This window comes from Tamandua tetradactyla, chromosome 24, assembly GCF_023851605.1.
Source record: "Tamandua tetradactyla isolate mTamTet1 chromosome 24, mTamTet1.pri, whole genome shotgun sequence".
In the NCBI taxonomy this organism is placed as follows: Eukaryota; Metazoa; Chordata; class Mammalia; order Pilosa; family Myrmecophagidae; genus Tamandua; species Tamandua tetradactyla.
In genome coordinates, this window is record NC_135350.1 from 53158655 (window position 1) to 53184853 (window position 26199).

The 26199-nt window shown below is 35.6% G+C and overlaps 1 protein-coding gene and 1 pseudogene across 3 annotated transcripts in view; one reads left to right on the forward strand and one right to left on the reverse strand.

Annotated features, from left to right (window-relative positions):
• The window catches only part of ART3 (ADP-ribosyltransferase 3 (inactive)), a 206292-nt gene that overhangs the window by 97301 nt on the left and 82792 nt on the right, over positions 1-26199 (reverse strand). The gene's annotated exons all lie outside the window — the stretch shown is intronic.
• On the forward strand, positions 18223-18652 carry LOC143668367 (enolase-phosphatase E1 pseudogene; annotated as a pseudogene).

The window sequence follows — 26199 nt, forward strand, 5'->3', positions numbered from 1 at the left end:
ATACACTGTAAACACTGAAAAGGGAAATAGACACAAATACCATAATAGTTGGAGACTTCAATTCCCCACTCTCATCAATGGACAGAAAATCTAGACAGAGGATCAATAAAGAAATAGAGAATCTGAATATTACTATAAATGAGCTAGACTTAACAAACATCTATAGGACATTACATCCCACAACAGCAGGATACACCTTTTTCTCAACTGCGCATGGATCATTCTCAAAGATAGACCATATGCTGGGTCACAAAGCAAGTCTCAACAAATTTAAAAATATTGAAATCATACACAACACTTTCTCGGATCATAAAGGAATGAAGTTGGAAATCAATAATAGGCGGAGTGCCAGAAAATTCACAAATACGTGGAGGCTCAACAACACACTCTTAAACAACCAGTGGGTCAAAGAAGAAATTGCAAGAGAAATTAGCAAATACCTCGAGGCGAATGAAAACGAAAACACAACATATCAAAACTTATGGGATGCAGCAAAGGCAGTGCTAAGAGGGAAATTTATTGCCCTAAATGCCTATATCAGAAAAGAAGAAAAGGCAAAAATGCAGGAATTAACTGTCCACTTGGAAGAACTGGAGAAAGAACAGCAAACTAATCCCAAAGCAAGCAAAAGGAAAGAAATAACAAAGATCAGAGCAGAAATAAATGAAATTGAAAACATGAAAACAATAGAGAAAATCAATAAGACCAGAAGTTGATTCTTTGAGAAAATCAATAAGATTGATGGGCCCTTATCAAGATTGACAAAAAGAAGAAGAGAGAGGATGCAAATGAATAAGATCAGAAATGGAAGAGGAGACATAACTACTGACCTCACAGAAATAAAGGAGGTAATAACAGGATACTATTAACAGCTTTACGCTAATAAATACAACAATTTAGATGAAATGGATGGGTTCCTGGAAAGACATGAACAACCAACGTTGACTCAAGAAGAAATAGATGACCTCAACAAACCAATCACAAGTAAAGAAATTGAATTAGTCATTCAAAAGCTTCCTAAAAAGAAAAGTCCAGGACCAGATGGCTTCACATGTGATTTCTACCAAACATTCCAGAAAGAATTAGTACCAACTCTCCTCAAACTCTTCAAAAAAATCGAAGTGGAGGGAAAACTACCTAATTCATTCTATGAAGCCAACATCACCCTCATACCAAAACCAGGCAAAGATATTACAAAAAAAGAAAACTGCAGACCAATCTCTCTAATGAATATAGATGCAAAAATCCTCAATAAAATTCTAGCAAATCATATCCAACAACACATTAAAAGAATTATACATCATGACCAAGTAGGATTCATCCCAGGTATGCAAGGATGGTTCAACATAAGAAAATCAATTAAGGTAATGCACCATATCAACAAATCAAAGCAGAAAAATCACATGATCATCTCAATTGATGCAGAGAAGGCATTCGACAAGATTCAACATCCTTTCCTGTTGAAAACACTTCAAAAGATAGGAATACAAGGGAACTTCCTTAAAATGATAGAGGGAATATATGAAAAACCCACAGCTAATATCATCCTCAATGGGGAAAAATTGAAAACTTTGCCCCTAAGATCAGGAACAAGACAAGGATGTCCACTATCACCACTATTATTCAACATTGTGTTGGAGGTTTCTAGCCAGAGCAATTAGATAAGAAAAAGAAATACAGGGCATCAAAATTGGAAAGGAAGAAGTAAAACTATCACTGTTTGCAGACGATATGATACTATATATTGAAAACCCGGAAAAATCCACAACAAAACTACTAGAGCTAATAAATGAATACAGCAAAGTAGCAGGTTACAAGATCAACATTCAAAAATCTGTAGCATTTCTATACACTAGTAATGAACAAGCTGAGGGGGAAATCAAGAAACGAATCCCATTTACAATTGCAACTAAAAGAATAAAATACCTAGGAATAAATTTAACTAAAGAGACAAAAAACCTATATAAAGAAAACTGCAAAAAACTGCTAAAAGAAATCACAGAAGACCTAAATAGATGGAAGGGCATACCGTGTTCATGGATTGGAAGACTAAATTAAGATGTCAATCCTACCTAAATTGATCTACAGATACAATGCAATACCAATCAAAATCCCAACAACTTATTTTTCAGAAATAGAAAAACCAATAAGCAAATTTATCTGGAAGGGCAGGGTGCCCCGAATTGCTAAAAACATCTTGAGGAAAAACAACGAAGCTGGAGGTCTCACGCTGCCTGACTTTAAGGCATATTATGAAGCCACTGTGGTCAAAACAGCATGGTATTGGCATAAAGATAGATATATCGACCAATGGAATCGAATAGAGTGCTCAGATATAGACCCTCTCATCTACGGACATTTGATCTTTGATAAGGCAGTCAAGCCAACTCACCTGGGACAGAACAGTCTCTTCAATAAATGGTGCCTAGAGAACTGAATATCCATATGCAAAAGAATGAAAGAAGACCCATGTCTCACACCCTATACAAAAGTTAACTCAAAATGGATCAAAGATCTAAACATTAGGTCTAAGACCATAAAACAGTTAGAGGAAAATGTAGGGAGATATCTTATGAATCTTACAACTGGAGGCAGTTTTATGGACCTTCAACCCAAAGCAAGAGCACTGAAGAAGGAAATAAATAAATGGGAGCTCCTCAAAATTAAACACTTTTGTGCATCAAAGAACTTCATCAAGAAAGTAGAAAGACAGCCTACACAATGGGAGACAATATTTGGAAATGACAGATCAGATAAAGGTCTAGTATCCAGAATTTATAAAGAGATTGTTCAACTCAACAACAAAAAGACAGCCAACCCAATTACAAAATGGGAAAAAGACTTGAACAGACACCTATCAGAAGAGGAAATACAAATGGCCAAAAGGCACATGAAGAGATGCTCAATGTCCCTGACCATTAGAGAAATGCAAATCAAAACCACAATGAGATATCCTCTCACACCCACCAGAATGGCCATTATCAACAAAACAGAAAATGACAAGTGCTGGAGAGGATGTGGAGAAAGAGGCACACTTATCCACTGTTGGTGGGAATGTCAAATGGTGCAACCACTGTGGAAGGCAGTGTGGCGGTTCCTCAAAAAGCTGAATATAGAATTGCCATACGACCCAGCAATACCATTGCTGGGAATCTACTCAAAGGACTTAAGGGCAAAGACACAAACGGACATTTGCACACCAATGTTTATAGCAGCATTATTTACAATTGCAAAGAGATGGAAACAGCCAAAATCTCCATCAACAGAAGAGTGGCTAAACAAACTGTGGTATATATATACGATGGAATATTATGCAGCTTTAAGGCAGGATAAACTTATAAAGCATGTAATAACATGGATGGACCTAGAGAACATTATGCTGAGTGAGTCTAGCCAAAAACTAAAGGACAAATACTGTATGGTCCCAATGATGTGAACGGACATTCGAGAATAAATTTGGAATATGTCATTGGTAACAGAGTCCAGCAGGAGGTAGAAACAGGGTAAGACAATGGGCAATTGGAGCTGAAGGGATACAGACTGTGCAACAGGACTAGATACAAAAACTCAAAAATGGACAGCACAATAATATCTAATTGTAAAGTAATCATGTTAAAACACTGAATGAAGCTGCATCTGAGCTATAGGTTTTTGTTTTGTTTTCTTTTGTTTTGTTTTGTTTTTACTACTATTACTTTTATTTTTTTCTCTATATTAACATTCTATATCTTTCTCGGTTGTGTTGCTAGTTCTTCTAAACCGATGCAAATGTACTAAGAATCGATGATCATGCATCTATGTGATGATGTTAAGAATTACTGATTCCATATGTAGAATGGTATGATTTCTAAATGTTGGGTTAATTTCTTTTTTTCCGTTAATTAAAAAAAAAAAAAAAAGAGAAGGTGTAATTGGAGCTGAAGGGATACAGACTGTGCAACAGGACTGGATATAAAAACTCAACAGCACAATACTACCTAATTGTAATGCAATTATGTTAAAACATTGAATGAAGCTGCATGTGAGGTATAGGTTTTTTTTTTCTATCTATTATCATTTTAATTCTTATTCTGTTGTCTTTTTATTTCTTTTTCTAAATCGATGCAAATGTACTAAGAAATGATGAATATGCAACTATGTGATGATATTAAGAATTACTGATTGTACATGTAGAATGGAATGATTTCTAAATGTTTTGTTAAATTTTTTTAATTAAAAAAATAAATAAATAAAAAAATAAAAAAAAAATTGGGGTAGATGGAAATACTAGTGGTCAATGAGAGGGAGGGGTAAGGTGTATGGGATGTAGGAGTTTTTCTTTTTTCTCTTTATTTCCTTTTCTGGAGTGATGCAAATGTTCTAAAAAATATTCATGGTAATGAATATACACCTATGTGATGGTATTGTGAGCCACTGCTTGTACACCATGTGTGGACTGTATGTGTGTGAAGATCTGTTAATAAAAGTACAGTTTTTTAAATTGTTCAAAAATCAGGAAAGAAAGAACAAAAATGTTAAATGCTTCTGATAGTCAAGTAAGAAGAGAAATCAGAACAGACTTTTGGAGTAGTGGGGCTGAAAGCCTGGTTGGAATGATCTAAGAGAGAACGGAAAAAAGAATTGGAACCAGCCATTAGAATAAACTCTTGCAAGGGAGTTTTCTGTGAAAAGGAGCAAAGATACAAGGCAGGGCGGGCCACAGTGGCTCAGCAGGCAAGAATGCTTGCCTGCCATGCCCGAGGACCCAGGTTCGATTCCCAGTGCCTGCCCATGTAAAAAAAAAAAAAAAAAAAAAAGATACAAGGCAGTAGCTTGATGGCAGGGTTGGGGGAAAAATAAAAAAGAGGATTCAAGAAAAGATGTTTTAAGATGAAAAACAAGAGCATATTTATATAATGATCAAATAAAGAAGGGAAAATTGATGTATAAGAGAGAAAAGTTAGAATTACTGGAGCAATGTTCCTGATCATGCAAAAGTGGAAGGAATCCATCATACAAGTGGACAAAGTGGTCTTAGATAAGAGCAGAAACAGCTAATTTAATATTAACAGGAGGGAAGGCATGGTATATTGGCAGATCATGGAAAGTGGATATGATGGTAGAAATTCTGTTCTAAGTCCTTCAGTTTTCTCAAAAATTAGTAAGAAAATATGAAGATTAAGATGGCAGAGATTTGAAGAGATTGGAGAGGGTAAATAGTCATCTAGAAAAGTAGAAGAGAGAATGGAGTATGAATGCTGGGCAGCACTGAATTTTTTTTCCGTGATATTTCCATTTATTTTACTTATAGTAATATTTTTTTCTATCTCTTACATGACTGAACACAGATTTCGCTTTAAAATTAGCAGTCACAATAGAAGAAACAATGGTTTATTTTCTCCTTATGTGACCTAGCTGGTGAATCTTGAAACTATAACATATTACATCGTACTGTTTTCACTGAACATTAAGACTTTCTATTTTGATTATTCTTGGTAAACAGCAATTTTGTTTCTCCAGTGACTTTCAAACGTCATTCATATTCTGCTGAATACAATATTCCTGAAATCTCATGTATATTGTGTCATTTTTAAATATTTCTGTAAGTAATGTTCTGAACAAGTGGTCTCTTCAGGTTTTATTTCTCTTGCTGTCAAGTCTTTAATACAGTCCAAAATGTAGGTCTTCTAGTTTGCTAGCTGCCGGAATGCAACACACCAGAGACAGATTGGCTTTTAACAAAAGGGGATTTATTCTGTTAGTTCTTCAGAGGAAAGGCAACTAACTTTCAACTGAGGTTCTTTCTTACCTGGGAAAGCACAGGATGGTCTCTGCTGGCCTTCTCTCCAGGCCTCTGGGTTTTACCTCTGGGTAAAAAAAAAACTTTACCCAGAGTGATTTCTTTCTGCATCTCCAAAGGCCTGGGCTGAGCTGTGAGTGCTGAATTGAGGTATGCTGAGCTGCTTGGGCTGTGCTACATTGAGCTCTCTCATTTAAGCACTAGCCAATTAAGTCAAACATCATCCATTGCAGCAGGCATGCCTCCTAGCCGACTGCAGATGTAATCAGCAAAGGATGAGGTTCATGTACCACTGGCTCATGTCCACAGCAACAGAACTAGGTCCTTCACCTGGCCAAGTTGACAACTGACTCTAACTATCACAGTAGGTTTCTGTAAGTTTATTGTAGGTTCAAAAAAATTGCTTAAACTGTTTTACGGTGATGAGATTTTGGTATTTGTGCAGTCATATTCTTTTGGTATGTTTATTAGTCACCTTTTCTGATGCATGAGTTCCCTTTCTGATCTGGAAAAGTGGTTGTTCAACCTTTGTTTGAATATCTTAAGTGAGGTCGAACTTCTTACTTAAGCATAAGCTCTTGCATTCAGCACCAGTTTAAGACTGGCAGACTGCACTGCAGGTCAAGTCTGGGGGCAGCGAGCCTGAGTCAAGGAGAACACTACAGCATTTGGATTGAAGAGAGCAGCCAACTTGAATTTAAAATGAGACCATTCAGGATGATTGTATTTTTCTCCAGCAGTTCCATGTGCAGATGTGGAGTAAGCAAAATTGGATTCAACCAAGGTTGCAGCTTTTCCAAACAGAGAAAGGAGTGATTATAAAGACTGATTATGAGCAAAATATTTGAATTGTCATTTCACTAAGAAAGATATATGAATGCCAAACAAGCAGGAAAAGATGCTCAGCATCATTAGTCATTAGGGAAATACAAATTAAAACCATTATAATTCACTAGAATTGCTAAAATTTAAAAAACCGACAACATTAAACACCGATGACGATGTGGAGCAACTGAAACTCTCATATACTGCATGCAGAAATGCAAAATGGTGTAATTACTTTTGAAAAACATTTGGCAGCTGTTTTAATAAAGCTAAATATATATTTATGGTCCTTAGGTATTTACCCAAAAGAAAGTAAAGCATAGATTTACAGACTTGTACCCAGCTGTTCCTAGCAGCTTGATTCATAATAGTCAAAAACTAAGAACAACACAAATATCCATTAACTGGTAAATGGATAAACAAATGGACTATTACACAGCAATAAAAGGGAACAAACTTCATCAAAATGTTAAACATAGACCTAGCAATTCCACTCCTGTGAATTTACTCAAAACAACTGAAAACATTTATCCACACAAAAACTTATACACAAATGTTACCAGCACCACTATTTATAATAGTCCAAAAATGGAACCAACCCAAATGTCCATCAACTGATGAATGGATAAACTAATCATGGTACAGTCATACAATGGAATATTATTTGGATATAAAGAGGTTATAAATACTGATACATCTACATTTATATGAAATCCAGAACAGGCAAATCTTAGAGACAAAAAATACATTTGTAGTTGCCTACAGCTTGAGATATAAGGGGAAAATGGGGAATGACTGATAAGGAGTATGGGGTTTCTTTTTGAGGTGAGAAAATGTTCTAAAACTGTTTGCAGCGATAGTTGTACAACTCTGTGAATACACTAAAAAACAATGAATTGTACACTTAAAATGGGTGAATTTCATAATATGTGAATTACATCACAATAAAACTTAAAAAAGGAATGGACTACTGATACACACAAAATGGATGAATCTCAAAAAGACTATGCTAAGCAGCCAGTCACAAAAGACTACACACTGTCTTGTAATAATTGAATGACATTCTAGAAAAGACAAAACTACAGGGACAGGAAGAAAACCAGTGATTGTCAGGGTCTTTGGGGTAGAGGGAGGAGACTGACTGCAAAGGACATGAGGGAACTCTTTTTGAGTGATGATATGTTTATTATGATTGTAAAGGTGGTTACATAAAGAAATACACTGTCAAAGCTCACAGAATTATACACTTAAAATCGATGAAATATATGTAAATTGTATCTCAATACAGCTGGTTTTTAAAAAATAGGGAACAAACAACAACAAAAAAGCTATCTTGCCCATGAAATGTCTTCATATATACCCAGAGGCATATATGTCCCCATTTGAAGCCTACTACATTAAAGTACCTGTAATGTTTCAACGGCATGTAGGAGAGGCTGGGAGAAACTTGGCTGACTCAGAGGATGCTAGCATTGTTATAAGATGAAAGCAAAGCACATGTATCTTAGAGACTAGCACCAAGCAGGACATTATAGCAGTGAAGGCAAACGATGAGCATGCAAAGACCAAGCAGATCAGACACCTCATTGGAAGCCAGTGACCACTAGAGGTCAGTGCCAGAACAAGGTACTTCTCTTCAAGTAGCAGGATTTTAGATTGCTCTTATGAAGTAGAGAAGAATGGGAGAAAAGAACTCGGAATTTAAGTAAATATTTACTCAAAGGAGAGAGTTTCAGTCCAAAATTGACCACATTTTAATTGGTAATATTAATGTTTCTACCATTAGTGGAAATTGGACTTGTTAAGTAAACTGATTTCCAATAGAGAGAAATAGTTTCTAAACTTTTTGCATATAGTTTCTCATCTAAACTGTGGCACTCTGCTACTACAGAAAGCAAAACCAGGCCTCTTCCTCAGTAACGGCTCTTTCACAACTCTTCTTGGTCCTGCTGACTAGCAAGCAGCCAACCAACTCGCACCAGCAAGTAGCCAATCACCTCCCTCAAGTGTAGCCAGTCCCCATATTAGGAAAATGCTGCCAGCAGCCAATCACCTCCCTAGAGTGTAACCAATTGCCATATTAGGAGGTGCTACCAGCCATTCTGTCTATAAATACCTTGTATCAGACCCTGATGGGGCTCAGACTTTCAAAGGCTACTCGGCTGAGCATATGGCTATAGACTAATAAAACCTACTTTCTGAAACTTCACAGCCTGGATCCCAGTTCATTCTGTTTCCTTCTGTCTCCGCATAAGGTTCCTGGAGGCTTGCAGTCTCATCCCTGGTTACGAGCTCCAGTCCTGTTTTCACCTAATATTCCTGGAGGCATTCCTGGTTTCCCACTATTCTACAAGGGAAAATGGTAGCTTGGTCTCTGCCAGATCTAGGTGCTACTTTTACATATGGTGTATAAATATTTACATGATATTTAATTGCTGGCTCAGGACCATGGTATATTCTATGGTTTTTGTGTGCCCACTTAGTAAATCCCCCATCATTGGATACTATAAAATGGAACAGTGCTAATGCCCTCCCATCCCATCAAGTAGTCCTCCCACAAACTCTGGATGAGCTGCCTTGGTCTTGGCTACATATCTCCTGAAAGAGGATGGTAAACTAGACTGTATTCCAGTTACCTTCACTAGACCTAAAAGGAAACTTAGGATTTCCATCAACACATCAGTGATTTTGTAGAAACCTGGAGTGGAACCACTGGCCTCTCCCTACTCATTCTACTATGGCATTTCCAACTTATTGCTTAGAAGTCCAAAATTAGACATGGAGCATCTATAAGAGGCCATGAAATTGCTCCAGTTTGTCCCAAACCAGGAAAAAAAATAAGGAAAAAAATCTGTACTATTCAACGATTGCCTGAAATATACCAGTTTGTTTCTAAACTCTATGCATCAACTCTTTTCGGGTTTTCAGTTCAGAGCAGTCAGGACACAGGAATCTGATCTTTTTTCCCCTTTTCCTTTGCTCTATATTCTAGAACCAATCTTATCTTTCTAATTCCTGTTAAGAGTATTTTCTATATCTATTTCCCCCTCCTCTATCATATGAAGGTATCTCCTTGTTGTGGCAATATCTACCCTTTTCTTCCCTTGGACCAATAACGGCTTAATCTTAAGGGTGACTGAAGAACAAACAGAACATAATTTATACATGGAATGAAAAACATAACCATTTAGAATTTTCAAAATAATGCAGATTATTCCTATATCATCCAGTATATAGTTATATTATATTCAATATATTGCTATAAATTAACACATTACTATATATATATTGCAATACACATGTTTGTAGATGTCTCTGTTGGTAGATTTTTAAACCTCTAGGCTTTAGTTCTCAACTCTGTGTTTCCACTCCAGTACAAGTGAGAGACATACATTCTTTTTTTTTTTTTTAACTTTTTCAAATACAAAATAACACCAAACGCAAATATTCTTAACTTTTGATCATTTTGTTCTACATATGTAATCAATAATTCACAATATCATCACATAGTTGCATATTCATAATCATGATCATTTCTTGGAACATTTGCATCTATTCAGGAAAAGAAATAAAAAGACAACAGAAAAAATATATACATACCATACCTCTTACCACTCCCTTTCATGGATCACTAGCATTTCAACTAAATTTATTTTAACCTTTGTTCCCCCATTATTTATTTTTATTCCATATGTTCTACTCATCTGTTGACAAGGTAGATAAAAGGAGCATCAGACACAAGGTTTGCACAATCACAAAGTCATATTGTGAATGTTGTATCATTATACAATCATCTTCAAGAAACATGGCTACTGAAACACAGCTCTACATTTTCAGGCAGTTCCCTTCAGCCTCTTCATCACATCTTGAATAACAAGGTGATATCTACTTAATGCGTAAGAATAACCTCCAGGATAACCTCTCGACTCTGTTTGGAATCTCATAGCCATTGACACTTGGTCTCATTTCACTCTTCCCCCTTTTGGTGGAGAAGGTTTTCTCAATCCCTTGATGCTGAGTCTCAGCTCATTCTAGGGTTTTTCTCAATCCCTTGGTGCTGAGAGATACACATTCTTATCAGGGACAATGTGTTCCTATCAAAATGACTTCAAAGTATATATGTGTGTGTGTGTGTGGAGGGTAATAGCAGAGTAAGGGAGGGATGGTTTCCTCATAAATTTCTAGTATTTCTCCCACCACATGTCATATATACATATATATTTACATCTCTGAGAATGCTTAGTACAATGTCTTTCACATCATGAACACTTCATAAACATCTATGAAATCGGGAAAGGGAATGATGGAAAGAGGGAGGAAAATATCACAAGCCTTATTTGACTTAAGAATTTCAAAACCAACAGTACTAAGAACAGCATCAGCACCCTTAGTCACAAAAGGCAACACCTCAGATTTCACAATTTGACCTAAATGTGTCCACTTCCTTGGGAAGGAGCTTTACTCATAGGACTTTTCAGTCAGCAGTAAGGTGTCTTGTTTCTGGTCACTTGAACTTGTAATTTTGGCCTCACTTAGGTAACTGTAACTTAAAACCATTTATCTCTAGTACCTAGCAACCTTGTACTTCTGGACCCTGCTATACACAAACAGAGAGACACATACACATACAACAGTCAAAATTTCATATACAAAACTTTACCTGTTTTTAACTAACCTATTATAGAAAACTCTTTTTCAGCACTGGATTCCAGCAATTTTCGAGCTCACCGAAATTTATAGTCAGGCTTTGTTTTAGTACTTGAATCAGATACTCTGCTTTTCAAGAAATCTAGACCAAGACCATGAAGTTAGGAATTCTTTTTTCTATAGACTAAAGTTTCAGAGAACACCCACAAACATTCACTAGAGTAATAGAGTAAACGTAACACAATTCAAAGAAAAGTACTTAGAGAATCATTTCATTGAGCAGTCAAAATGTACCAGGAGGGCATCAATCAACCATGTATGACTCATGATAATTACTGACTATTTGATTTCTCATTTACTAATCACTGATCTGGATAATGGACCACCTATGAAGAAAGGAAACTCAAAGGCAATTAAAATATATGGCAACTTCCCCTTGTATTTCATACTTTTGGAAGTGGGGTCCCAAAGCTCACAAACCAGATGCTGGGGAGCAGACTATAAATGGAACTTTTGATTGAAAATAATGGTGACAACAATTAAGGTAGAAACCAAGAATTGAAATATGACGTTAGTAAAATGAGAAGTTTCTTGTGCTCACAAAGTACTCTAAGAAAAAGTTATCAATCATCTGAAAGAAATCACTTGAGTACCTCCCTAGAAAAAGGAGATACAAGAGCAGAGCACACAGGAGTAGATATAAGAATCTTTCCCCAGGCCCATTCTCAAGTTGACTGATCATATGGGCAACCCCAGAGATCAGGTCTTTGTGGGATTCTCAGTATCCACATGGTCATCATGCAGATGTAGTCATTCATTCATTCATGCACTCAAATACTTGTCAAAAAAAATATCTGAGTTGTCTAAAAACAGGCCTAGTACTGAATGTTCTATCTGTAAATTAACTTTATCACATGACCATAGAAGCACTTGTAGGTGAGAAGCACTGAGTTACCCAGTGAGTTCCTTGGTGCTTAATGGAAGCTAAAGCCAAGTGAATAGTGACACCTCTATACATCATTCAGTCTCCTAATAGGGTAACGTGACCCTTGAGAGTATAAAAGGTTAACATAAACAAGCAGCTTACAAATATTTTTGAGTGCTATGTTTGAAGTCAGGAAATTTTAAATTTTAAGAAGAGTTCTTGACTTCAAAGTGCTTTCTGGTGCTGGCAAAAGCTTTAAGATGAGGAAGTTTGGAAAACATGCTATTGCTAGGAAGTAACAGAGTTTTTCTTGTTAAGGAACAAGTTCCCTTTCTTAGAGATACATAGCATGTTTTCCCTTTAAAGGGTACTGAATTATAATTGTCCTTTCTTCTGAACATCAGATTTAGGGTCCTTATTATCTAAGATTTCATAAAGCTAAAGCTAACTTTTAAATTAAAAAATGTATCAAAGTAATAACACAGAGCTCAAAGAGCCAGCATTTCAGAGGGCCTATAATGGTAAATAGCAGTTACTTGTCGCATTTGTTCCTAGAAATAATCACTTTTAACTATTTTAAGTTCTTTTGATTATACTAGTATTTGATTTATCAACTTGAGAGCAAACCTACTGATTTCTTAGGTAGTTTTTACTCTCACTATTCTACCTCTCTTCTTCCTCCCAACATTGGTAATTATACCCAAATTTTCAGTTTCTCTATCATTTACCCTTATAAAGGTAACTAATGATGAAACATCTAAAAGCAATGACTTTCAACATACTCTCTTTGGTGTCCTTTTCATAATAGAAGACATCAGCATTCCTACTCTTTTTCCCTTCTTCTCCTTTCTGTCCTCTGCCTCCCAGTTTCTGTTAGAAGTTATTTTATTTTTACATTTCAAAATTTAATAACATTTGAATAGTTTCTGTAACTCTAATATGGTCTTCTACTCTTTGACTACAGGTCTATTCTAAAATTAAAAGCCAAAAATACTGCAACCATGTAAATATTCTTTAGTATAAAGCCAAGAAGCAAACTGTCTCTGCTAGTTCCATGCCATGATCACCATCACATTCAATGCAGAGCATTCTTAGGTCAAGACCAAACACTAATCCTTTCCTATACTCCACTAATCGCTTAAAATTATGTCCCATTTGGGTCTATTTTATCTTTGAATCATTATAATTTTTATTTTTCCCTTGAGTTTCTTACATTTGGGGGGGGGATAATATTTGACTCCACCATATCTTTAATATCTTTTTATTTCTGATTCTATTGCTTGGAATCCATTTTGTGCCTTTTCTTGATGCATACTTTTAATATGAGCTAACTGCTTTGTAGGCCAAATACCAGACTCAAAACATCTTTTCATCGTATTCCTGGATACTTTAGCCATCTTTTGTATTCCACAACATTTTTCTTCATATTTCATCTTTACTTTTTTGGAAAAGTAAATGGAAGTTAAACATTTATAGTGTTTTAATTTTTGAAATGTGAATGTGATTAACAGTTTGGCTGTAAACAATTCTAGGTCCAAAGTAATTTTCCTTCAAAACTTTGTATACAACATGAAACTAAAATATTATGCAAATTCAATTTACATAACTGAAATGCTATCTTTTACTGACTACATCACTGTCATCATTTCAAATTAATTTCCACATGCAGGTTTTATAATATCTTTAGTTTTCCTCTTTGTTGTGTTCCTCAATTTTCTAACAAAGAAGTTAATGATATGTAAACAAATAACTATTTAAATATCTATGGAGAAATTTTCAAAGGAATATATGTAACACAACCAAAGACAATGAATGTTAATCTTCTATATTTTCCAGCAGAATCCAGCACTTTCCATATTTTCTCTTCTCTTTTTTAGGAATCTTGCCTTCCTAACTAGCTTATAAGCTTCTTTTGTACTCATTTCTCTCTCCACTCCCCCCAGTTCAACACAGAATACACAGGACAGAGATTTGGATGATATAATGCTTTTCTGTCTGAATTGTATCTATAATCTTGTATAGAAATTAATAATTTCAGTAAGTTTTATAACAAGGCATTGATTCAATAAGTTAAATCCACGAATATTTAATGAGAACTTAGTATATGTCAAGCATTATTCTAGGTTTGGGGATGTATCCGTGAACAAAAACCCCTGCTTTCAGAAAGCTTTTATCTAAAAGACAGCAAAGGAAGGGAGACAATAAACAATGAAAATAATAAATAGGTAGAAACATGCAGTGTTTTCTAAGGTGGTAAGTGTTACGAAAAGAGATGAAACAGCATTGAATAATCAGGATTAGATGTGTGGCCCATGGGGACTTAGGAGAAGGGTTTATTAAATAAAGTGGTTAGGGAGGTCTCATTGAGGAAGTAAGGTATGAGCAAAAACTTAAAGGAGGTAGAAGTTAGCCAAGTGGTTATCTATAGGAAGAGCATTCCTTACAGAGTGAATAGTTAGAAACTGCACTAATAGCCACTCTCCACAGGTAGCTACTTAGCACAATGTGGCTTGGTGACTAAGGAACTGAATTTTTAACTGCAGTTCATTTTAGTCAATTTAAATGTAAATGTAAAAAATGATACAATTCGTTTACTGAAAAAAAATTCAATATACTTAGAATAACTCAGATATGTGAATTAAATTTTCAACTGTAAACTTTACAAAACTGAAATATAGATTAAGTATTTCTGACAATGAAGTGCTGTCAGTGTAAAATACTCACAGGATTTCAAAAACTATATGAAGAAAAAAGTAAAACACCTCATTTAGATATACTGGATTAAATAAGATATTAAAATTAATACCACTTATTTCACATTGCATCATTTGATGTGGCTAGTAGAAAATTTAATCGCATATGTGGCTTGCATTATATTTCCTTTTGACAGTATTGTGCAAGAATAGTAAGTCTGCTTTTCTACGGAAGGCCAGGGCAGCACAGAAGTAAGTGGAGCTGATGCCAAGTGAAGAGCGTAGTAGAAGATAAGGTCAGAGAGTAAAGGGTCTACATCATGTAGATTATTATATGCATTTAAAATTTTTTCTATGATAATAATAATTTTAAAGAACTGGAATAGTAACTTAGCAGTGAGATTGAAACCTGAAACACTACCTAGGTTGTCAGAAATTTCTGAGAAACCATTTGATTCCATAATTGTGCCCTTACCATGCTAATAAACAGTAACATGACACAAGGTAAGATGGTGGCAAGAAAGAGGTTACAGTTAAGCCTCATGAAAATCCTGGAAGAAAGCAGGACCAGACAGCCTTCAAAGAGCAGGCTAACTAATTTTCATATTACCAAGCCCATAGACAGGGGCTGTAGTAGTGTCAGGCCAGATCCAAGCCAACATTCCTTCTTTCATTTATCTTCCACCTCTCTCTTCCATGACCTCCTCCCATTTAAGGTTACTTCTCTTATAGTAGTAAAAAAGCAGATCTCTGGATTTTCTTTTATATACTACAAATCATTTAATCATCATCATCATTAATGAAATAGCTGTACTTTTATCTGCATTTTCTTCTCCAAATATTACAAGATTGATTAACGTGGATTTGGGAAAGAAAAAATAATTTAAATAGTACAGAAAGAGCAGTTGTTACTCATTTGCCAGCTGTAAAGAGTCCAAAATCACATAAGACCTTGTGGACTGAGGACACAGAACAAGAGTAAACAGGATCTGATTTACTGACCGGAAAGTCCCTGTGGAAGTTATATCTTCCTAAGTAAGAAAGAAAAAAAGAACAATTTTTACTTTTAGTCCTATCCATTTCCTTTTTAAATACATGAAAGTGGCACTATTTAAAAGGTGAGATTTTATATAACATGAAGAATAGGAAAAAACTTGTTTTTAAAGTTTAGTTATTAACTCCTTTCCCTAGGTTGGAAACCCCCATAAAGCAACTGTTGCTGGAACATCATTCAGACTTAAAAGAAAACTGAAGATAACTTAATGCTTTTTAATCTTACTCCCTTCAAGAAAAGGAAATCTTAGCTTTTTAAAAAAGTGAAGCAACACTAAAAGGGGTAACCCCTTTTGTGGATGAGAGAAGTAGATGGTTATACAAGTGGGTCTGGTATTTTTCTTACATGTGTCTCAACCACTTTCTCCCTTCTGAAGTAACTCTTCAGTGAGCTCCTGTATACACTTATGCTAAATATCAAATTCAAATGCTCTCGTTAGCTTTCACATAAAAATCATAAGAAGGTATATTTAACTTATCCCAGAAACATTGCTATATAATACTATTCTTTAGATAGCCAGGGAAAGAAACAAAAAATTCATGTGGAATTCAGGTGGAAACCCACCTCTGCGGCTCACAATGCTTATTCTTTGGCACTCTTCCCATTCACTCTTTAGACCGACTTTTACTGAACCCATACTAAATGTCACACACTATAACAGATGTACAGGAATAAAATGAAAAAACAAAAAACAGTGCCCTTTCCTCTGAGGAACTTAAGAATTTAGAAAGAGAGGCTAACATATAAATAAAAAATTATAATACTATAAGTGCTATGTCAGAAATTTACAGGGGGTGTTGAGGATCCACAAAGGAGGGCACCTACCTCAGACTGGGATAGGAGGTAGGCGTTAGAAGAAAGTAACAATTCAGGTGAAGACTGAGGAAGAAAGAGAGAAAAAGGAGGTCATTCTAAGCAGATGTAAAAGTATGTACAATGGTACCAATGGCATAAAGCATATTAAAGAAAACGTAAGAAGTTCAGTTTAATTAGACCAGATGATGTATGTTAAAGAGCAGAAAAATTCAAGGATAGGGGCAAAAGCTGTGGACAGATAAATTAAAAACAGATTGTGTGTCATACTTAGACATTGGATCTTTTCTGAAATGGCAGAGAAAGAATGATGTAGGGTAGAAACATGATCAGATTTCAGAAAGGTCACTTTAATAGAAAAGAAGAAAGAATTAGCAAGTTTTAACTAGAGGCAGAGAGTGTGTCGAGAGATTATTTGAGAAATCCAAGTGAGAAGTGGTGGGGACCTGACCTAAAGTGAATAGTAATAGGCCTAGAATCAAAAAGCCTTGGTAGGAAATTAAGTGAGACAGGGATATGTAGAGGAATAGCATAAGTGAATGTAGGGAATTTAAGCTGATTCCCAGGTTTCTGTTTAAAGCATCAGAACAGAGGAGTAACATCAATCAAAATAAGCAAGAGCAGCAGTTTTTAGGGAAAAGAGAAGTTCTATTTTCAAAGTTTGAGGTCCCTTGGGGATATCAAAGAGAAGCTATTCAAGGAAGCAACTGAACTTATGTTTCAGAGAGAAATCCTGAGATGGTAATTCAAGTTTGAGAGTTATTAGCTGTATTAGTATACTTTTGGTGCTATAACAGATTATCACAAACTCAGTGACTTAAAATACAAATTATCTTAGATTTTGTAATAATTTATTACAAAAATTTTGTAATAATTTATTACAAAAATAATACCAAACCCATACGGAGAACAGCAATATATCCCTATCCCATCAGAGACCTAGATACACCAGTTTTACCATTTTGCCACATCATATCATTCTATCTCACTATTCATCTATCTAACATAACATTCTATCTACCTATCCATCTATCATACCATTTTCTGAACACTGAACCCTGTGCAGCCTCTTTTTCCACTTTCCGGTCCATGGAGGTGGCCTCTTCCCCAAACACAATTGCTGGTTCTGAGGCTCTTTCTGGGCTGTTGGAAGTTCAGGACCGTTCTGGGGGAGCAGCATCACTACCACCATCCTCCATCGCTCTTCTCCCTCCCTACCAGTAGGGTATTTCTGTAGTAGTATCAGCAGGGAAATGGTTGTGCTTTTGGTGCCCACCAAAGTCACTGCAATACTATTACATATTGGAGGATATTTTACTTCCTTGAAAGAAATAAAAAGTTAAGCGTATCTGTAGACACACTGGGAGGAAGGGGAGTGCCAGCAGTACATCAATCTTGTGAGGAAGAGGCTGAAGAGGATTCTCACCTGGATAGGGCTGTTCAAATTCCTGTAGCATCTGGGAATGGGGTGGATGACCTGCAACAAATGATCTAAGCTTTGGTAGGTAACATGTGCTGGCAAATGTCTCTGGATTGAAAGACCACAGCACTGAAGTAGCTACAGGGCCACAAGTGGAAGGTGGCATTCACAGCTGGGTACATGAAAGCAGATTTCTTTGAAGATGTAGTTCCAACAGTCAAGAAACGAAGAGAGGCTGGAATGAAGGTATATATCTATTCTTCAGAGAGCACAGAGGCACAGAAACCATTATGTGGGCATTCTACAGTGGGAAATATTCTTGACCTTTTTTAATGTCACTTTAATAACAATATTAGATACAAAGTGGAGGGTGAGAGTTACCAAAAGATCACAAACAGCACTGGGTGCTCAACCAACAAGATTAACAGATGATGAAAAGACTTACTATAGTCTCATCACATCCTTCAGTGAACTGTACCTGCTTTCCTCAACTTAGAGAAGGATTACTCACTGTTCATGCTTTTCCTCATAGAGTTGTCCCTATAGTCTAGTTTTATTCTAATGGTAAAAGAAACTTTAAAACTTTAAAATTACACACATACACACACACATATATATGTACATATATGCAAGTGTATGCTCAAATTATCTTCCACAAGCACATAAGTGAGAAAGAAAAATACCTCAGTTCAGTGAAATGAAATCTTATTTTAAAATATATTACATGTAGACATTGTCTGAAACCACAACTCTAGCCCTTCTTAAAGGCAAAGTATAGTCAATAGAAAAAACTACAAAAATACAGATCAAAATACAGAACAAATGTGTTCTGTGTATTAGGTCATGCAATGGAAACCTAGTTTTGAGAAGTTATTCAAATGGCTTGTTATTTCAAAAATTCAAATAATTATTTTTAAAAATAATTCGTTGTCCTGTTTGTCAGTTTAGTTATCAGAAGATTACAATAGCTTTTTTCACAATTTTCCTTCTCTATGTTCACAAGACATAAGTATTTGCTTCTGCTCCAAAAGAAAGCAAATTTGGAAAGAAAACTTACTTCCCTCTTGATCAATCATCTGTTACTTAAAAGAAACTTGCTAATCATTGTGACACCCACAGCAAACAACTGCCTTAGCAGTGAAAAAGGTGCATTGGTGTAACAGCTAAGAGATTAACATTTGTTACTGTTTGCTAAGAGTCCTAATCCTGCCAGCTGTTATAGATTTTATTTGCCTTTCTAACTATTTAGCACAGTCTGAAGATATATGTTAATTGCCATTTGCTTTTAAAAAAAGAATGGTTTTATTGAAATCATTCCTTAATCAATCATTAAGTTCTAACATGTAATAGTTTCCTCTTAAAGGGATAGGAGAAATGTAAATTTAATAACAGTACTGTTTATATCCTTGTTTAATTCTAATAGGATGTTGTGCTGATTTCATGTTGTCGAGTTCATGTTTCATTAATAAAAACATTTTTTTCTTCAAAAATGAAACGAAAGAAAGAAAACACCTTTCCCAGTCTTTGCAGATTGACCTACGCAAATACCGTCCTTCAGAGCTTATCCACACAAGTTTCAAGACTAGCTCGAGAATCTGTTCTGCATGTGTTTTGTTTTGGGCATGAGTATGCAGCCCAAGGAACTGCCCTGTTTATGTGGATATGAATGTAACCCTCTTCCTTAAGAAACCATTTTCTTGTGGTCCCAGGCACTGAATTCTATGTCCTAAAACCAGGAACTTCTTGCTCCAGGCAGCCACGACTTGACAGCATTCTGTAGGAGAGCTCTGCAAACTGAAATTTCTGGGACAGTGAGCCTGCACAAGCATCCTGATTAAGTTTCTCTGGTTGCCAATAGATTAAGCCAGACGTAAATGCTCTCAGTATGTGTATGAGGTTTACTTTGCACCCAATAATTCTGAAAGATACTATTATCATATAATATGTTCTACAGTGCTGTTAGGCTTGAAATTGAGGTATCTTTTGCTAATTTTATTGGGTTTGAACTTTAGGTATCTTTTGCTAATTTGATAAGTGTTAACACTACACATCTAACTCATATTCTGTATTCCTCATTTCTCTTTGTCAGACATGTACAAACTTGGTAATTCTCCAACCCCTATTTATGTAGTTTGCTTGTTGTTTCTTTTCTCTCTTAAGTAAATTGCCCAGCCGTGAATGGTACTAAACTTCACTAATTTATTTCTCTAAATAGTCAAAGTCACTTGGTAGTTCAATTTAGTTGTCACCACAATTTGGGATTACCTGAATATTTAATGAGAGTACTGAATGGCAGGTAAAGGAAATTTCTGTTTCATTAGTGGTACCTAAGAGGGGATATATCAGTCAAGAACATATATAAGCAAAAAAAAAACCCCTTCATTTCATTTTTTTTGTTACAGAAATAAAAAGCGTCAACTCACAAGTTTTCAAAGTTAAGAACAAGAAGTAACTTTTAAAAGTAAATCTTACAGATATTTTAAAAATTTCAATTTTAAATTATAGTCAATTAAAATGTAAGGATGGTTAGGAGATATTAAGCAGATAATCAAAAAGTACTGGCAAAGTTCCCTGAGGGATGGGAGAAAAAATATGCAACTATTAAACTTTACCATCAGGGAATCCCCTGGTACTGTGTCAAACATTAGGGACACCCAAATCAATAGGCCAAGCACTTGATCTTGAAATGACGGGTTCCTGGAAAGACATGAACAACCAACTTTGACTCAAGAAGAAATAGATGACCTCAACAAACCAATCACAGTAAAGAAATTGAATTAGTCATTCAAAAGCTTCCTAAAAAGAAAAGTCCAGGACCAGACGGCTTCACATGTGAATTCTACCAAACATTCCAGAAATTAGTACCAAGTCTCCTCAAACTCTTCAAAAAAATCGAAGTGGAGGGAAAACTACCTAATTCATTCTATGAAGCCAACATCACCCTGATACCAAAACCAGGCAAAGATATTACAAAAAAAGAAAACTACAGACCAATCTCTCTAATGAATATAGATGCAAAAATCCTCAATGAAATTCTAGCAAATCGTATCCAACAACACATTAAAAGAATTATACATCATGACTAAGTAGGATTCATCCCAGGTATGCAAGGATGGTTCAACATAAGAAAATCAATTAATGTAATACACCATATCAACAAATCAAAGCAGAAAAATCACATGATCATCTCAATTGATGCAGAGAAGGCATTCGACAAGATTCAACATCCTTTCCTGTTGAAAACACTTCAAAAGATAGGAATACAAGGGAACTTCCTTAAAATGATAGAGGGAATATATGAAAAACCCACAGCTAATATCATCCTCAATGGGGAAAAATCGAAAACTTTCCCCCTAAGATCAGGAACAAGACAAGGATGTCCACTATCACCACTATTATTCAACATTGTGTTGGAGGTTCTAGCCAGAGCAATTAGACAAGAAAAAGAAATACAAGGCATCAAAATTGGAAAGGAAGAAGTAAAACTATCACTGTTTGCAGACAATATGATACTATACGTCGAAAACCCAGAAAAATCCATAACAAAACTACTAGAGCTAATAAATGAGTACAGCAAAGTAGCAGGCTGCAAGATCAACATTCAAAAATCTGTAGCATTTCTATACACTAGTAATGAACAAGCTGAGGGGGAAATCAAGAAACGAATCCCATTTACAATTGCAACTAAAAGAATAAAATACCTAGGAATAAATTTAACTAAAGAGACAAAAAACCTATATAAAGAAAACTACAAAAAACTGCTAAAAGAAATCACAGAAGACCTAAATAGATGGAAGGGCATACCGTGGTCATGGATTGGAAGACTAAATATAGTTAAGATGTCAATCCTACCTAAATTGATTTACAGATTCAATGCAATACCAATCAAAATCCCAACAACTTATTTTTCGGAAATAGAAAAACCAATAAGCAAATTTATCTGGAAGGGCAGGGTGCCCCGAATTGCTAAAAGCATCTTGAGGAAAAAAAACGAAGCTGGAGGTCTCGCGCTGCCTGACTTTAAGGCATATTATGAAGCCACAGTGCTCAAAACAGCATGGCATTGGCATAAAGATAGATATATCGACCAATGGAATCGAATAGAGTGCTCAGATATAGACCCTCTCATCTATGGACATTTGATCTTTGATAAGGCAGTCAAGCCAACTCACCTGGGACAGAACAGTCTCTTCAATAAATGGTGCCTAGAGAACTGGATATCCATATGCAAAAGAATGAAAGAAGACCCATATCTCACACCCTATACAAAAGTTAACTCAAAATGGATCAAAGATCTAAACATTAGGTCTAAGACCATAAAACAGTTAGAGGAAAATGTAGGGAGATATCTTATGAATCTTACAACTGGAGGCGGTTTTATGGACCTTCAACCTAAAGCAAGAACACTGAAGAAGGAAATAAATAAATGGGAACTCCTCAAAATTAAACACTTTTGTGCATCAAAGAACTTCATCAAGAAAGTAGAAAGACAGCCTACACAATGGGAGACAATATTTGGAAATGACACATCAGATAAAGGTCTAGTATCCAGAATTTATAAAGAGATTGTTCAACTCAACAACAAAAAGACAGCCAACCCAATTACAAAATGGGAAAAAGACTTGAACAGACACCTATCAGAAGAGGAAATACAAATGGCCAAAAGGCACATGAAGAGATGCTCAATGTCCCTGGCCATTAGAGAAATGCAAATCAAAACCACAATGAAATATCATCTCACACCCACCAGAATGGTCATTATCAACAAAACAGAAAATGACAAGTACTGGAGAGGATGCGGAGAAAGAGGCACATTTATCCACTGTTGGTGGGAATGTCAAATGGTGCAACCACTGTGGAAGGCAGTTTGGCGGTTCCTCAAAAAGCTGAATATAGAATTGCCATACAACCCAGCAATACCATTGCTGGGAATCTACTCAAAGGACTTAAGGGCAAAGACACAAACGGACATTTGCACACCAATGTTTATAGCAGCATTATTTACAATTGCAAAGAGATGGAAACAGCCAAAATCTCCATCAACAGAAGAGTGGCTAAACAAACTGTGGTATATACATAACGATGGAATATTATGCAGCTTTAAGGCAGGATAAACTTATGAACCATGTAATAACATGGATGGACCTAGAGAACATTATGCTGAGTGAGTCTAGCCAAAAAGTAAAGGACAAATACTCTATGGTCCCACTGATGTGAACAGACATTCGAGAATAAATTTGGAATATGTCATTGGTAACAGAGTCCAGCAGGAGGTAGAAACAGGGTAAGATAATGGGCAATTGGAGCTGAAGGGACACAGACTGTGCAACAGGACTAGATACAAAAACTCAAAAATGGACAGCACAATAATACCTAATTGTAAAGTAATCATGTTAAAACACTGAATGAAGCTGCATCTGAGCTATAGGTTTTTGTTTTCTTTTGTTTTGTTTTGTTTTTACTACTATTACTTTTATTTTTTTCTCTATATTAACATTCTATATCTTTCTCGGTTGTGTTGCTAGTTCTTCCAAACCGATGCAAATGTACTAAGAAACGATGATCATGCATCTATGTGATGATGTTAAGAATTACTGATTGCATATGTAGAATGGTATGATGTCTAAATGTTGGGTTAATTTCTTTTTTTTCCGTTAATTAATAAATTAAAAAAAAAAGCATTTGCCAAGTCCCCTTGGGGGAATGGCAAGAAAGGGGGAAAATTCAGCTTCCCCACTTGGAGAATTCCTGATATTCTCACAAGCAGTAGGTTACAACCAAATCAATAGGCTGAACCCTCAATCTTGGAGTTTGCTCTTATGAAACTTATCCCCACAAAGGACAGACTAAGCCTACTTAAATTAAGGCCTAAGAGTCACCCCCAGAGAACTTCTTTTGTTGCTCAGATGTGGCCTATCTCTCTCTCAGCCAACACAGCAAACAAACTCACCGCCCTCCCTCCCCCTCTCTACGTGGGACATGACTTCCAGGGGTATAAACCTCCCTGGCATCGTGGCACAGAAATCCTAGGATGAGATGGGACTCAGCATCAAGAGATTGAGAAAACCTTCTTGATCGAAAGGCAGAAAAGAGAAATGAAACAAAATAAAGTGTCAGTGGCTACGAGATTTCAAACAGTTGAGAGGTTATCCTGGAGGTTATTCTTAAGCATTTTATAGATATCCCCTTTTTAGTTTAAGATGTATTAGATAGGCTAGAAGGAAGTGCCCAAAACTGTAGAGTTGTGTTCTAGCAGCCATGTTTCTTGAAGATGAATGTATAATGATATAGCTTTTGCAATATGACTATGTGATTGTGAAAACCTTGTGTCTGATTCCTTTTATCTAAGATATTGACAGATGATAAAAAAATATGGATCAAAAATAAATAAATAATGGGGGAACAAATGTTAAAAGAAATTGAGTAGAGTGAAATACTAGTGAGGAATGAAAGGGGGTGGTAAGGGTTATAGAAAAACATAGGGAGAACAAAGGTTAAACTCCATTGAGTAGATGGAAATACTATTGGTCAATGAAAGAGAGGGGTAAGGGGTTTGGTATGTGTGAGTGTTTTTTTTTCTTTTTATTTCTTTTTCTGGAGTGATGTAAATGTTCTAAAAAATGATCATGGTGATGAATATACTATTATGTGATGATATTCTGAGCCATTGATTGTACACCATATACAGAATGTTTATATGTTAAGAATGTTCATGTTTGTATGTTGTTTTGGTTTGATACTACAAAATAAATTAATTTAAAAATTATTAAACCGGTATTTCTTTTAGTCTCCAGTATCTTAGAAGAGCTAGAAGTAAAAATCTAAAATTGTGGAATTGTAACCCATACCAAGCTCTGAAATCTGTTCTAAAACTAATTGTTGTGTTGTGCTTTGAAACTTATTGGTTTTTTTTGTACACATGTTATTTTTCACAAAAAAAAAAAGAAAAAAAGTCAATTGTGATGATAAAAAAATATTCATTCCTCCTACTCTCTTATTCTGGAACACCTAGGAGGAAAAATCTGAGAGGATGGTATGGTAGCCCATGACAAGCTCTGGGAACAGGTCCTGTGTCAATTTGTTGAAGAGTGCTTTGAAAACTTGCTTTTTTATTTCTTTGCTTTGTATATATGTTATATTACACAATCAAAAAAAAGTGTAAGATCAATATAAAACCTTCATTTCATTTTTTGTTGTTACAGAAAGCCTGGAAAGGCTTCTTTGCATGGCCCAAATGAGGGGGAAAAAAAAAAAAAAAAGAAGAAGAAGCCAAGAAAGATACAGCTCTACTGTGATAGGAGGCAGGATCAAATGAGAACCTAAATCCTAGACTACTACTCTTTGCTCTATATTATGCCATCACCTATAAATTACTCTTTGCCCTACTATATGCTGTCACCTACAAATTAGTCTGTTGACTGTTTGAATTACAATGAGAGAAATAATAAAGTAAGGATGGAGAAAGAAGGAGAAAAGGACTGGGGACTTAAGATTGAAAAAAAAAAACATATAAAAGCAAAAGAAAACTAAGGAAAAACAGTAAGAAAACTAAGAGAACTTTGGCCTTTGACTTTCCAAAGCAAATATCTACTATTTGGTTTTTTCCCCTGTACTATGAATCCAAACATAACAGAAAAAGAATCAATATTTTCAAATTTTAATTCAATGCATAGAAAAAATATCTTTAACCATGGAAAGGAGGACAAACGTAAATTGCTCCTGCAGCAAAGACTACATGTTCACTGTTAGTGCATGTATATAAATAGGTAGGAAAATTTGTTTCTTTTCTCACCTTTTAAATAAGTTCTTTTTTCTTTCTTTCTTTTTCCCTGTCCCCCACCCCCACCTCAAGAAAACAGAAAGACAGAAATGAATTTCTCTAATCATATGACTTGGCAGTGATTGATTCCTACCATTTTGAAGCTTACTGAGTCAGTAACTGTTAATATATGCATTTTATCCACTTTCTATCTGACTCAAAAACAGTCTTCCTTCAGAGGAACCTGTGCCTTGTGGAATGCGTATCTACCTCTGATGCTTTAA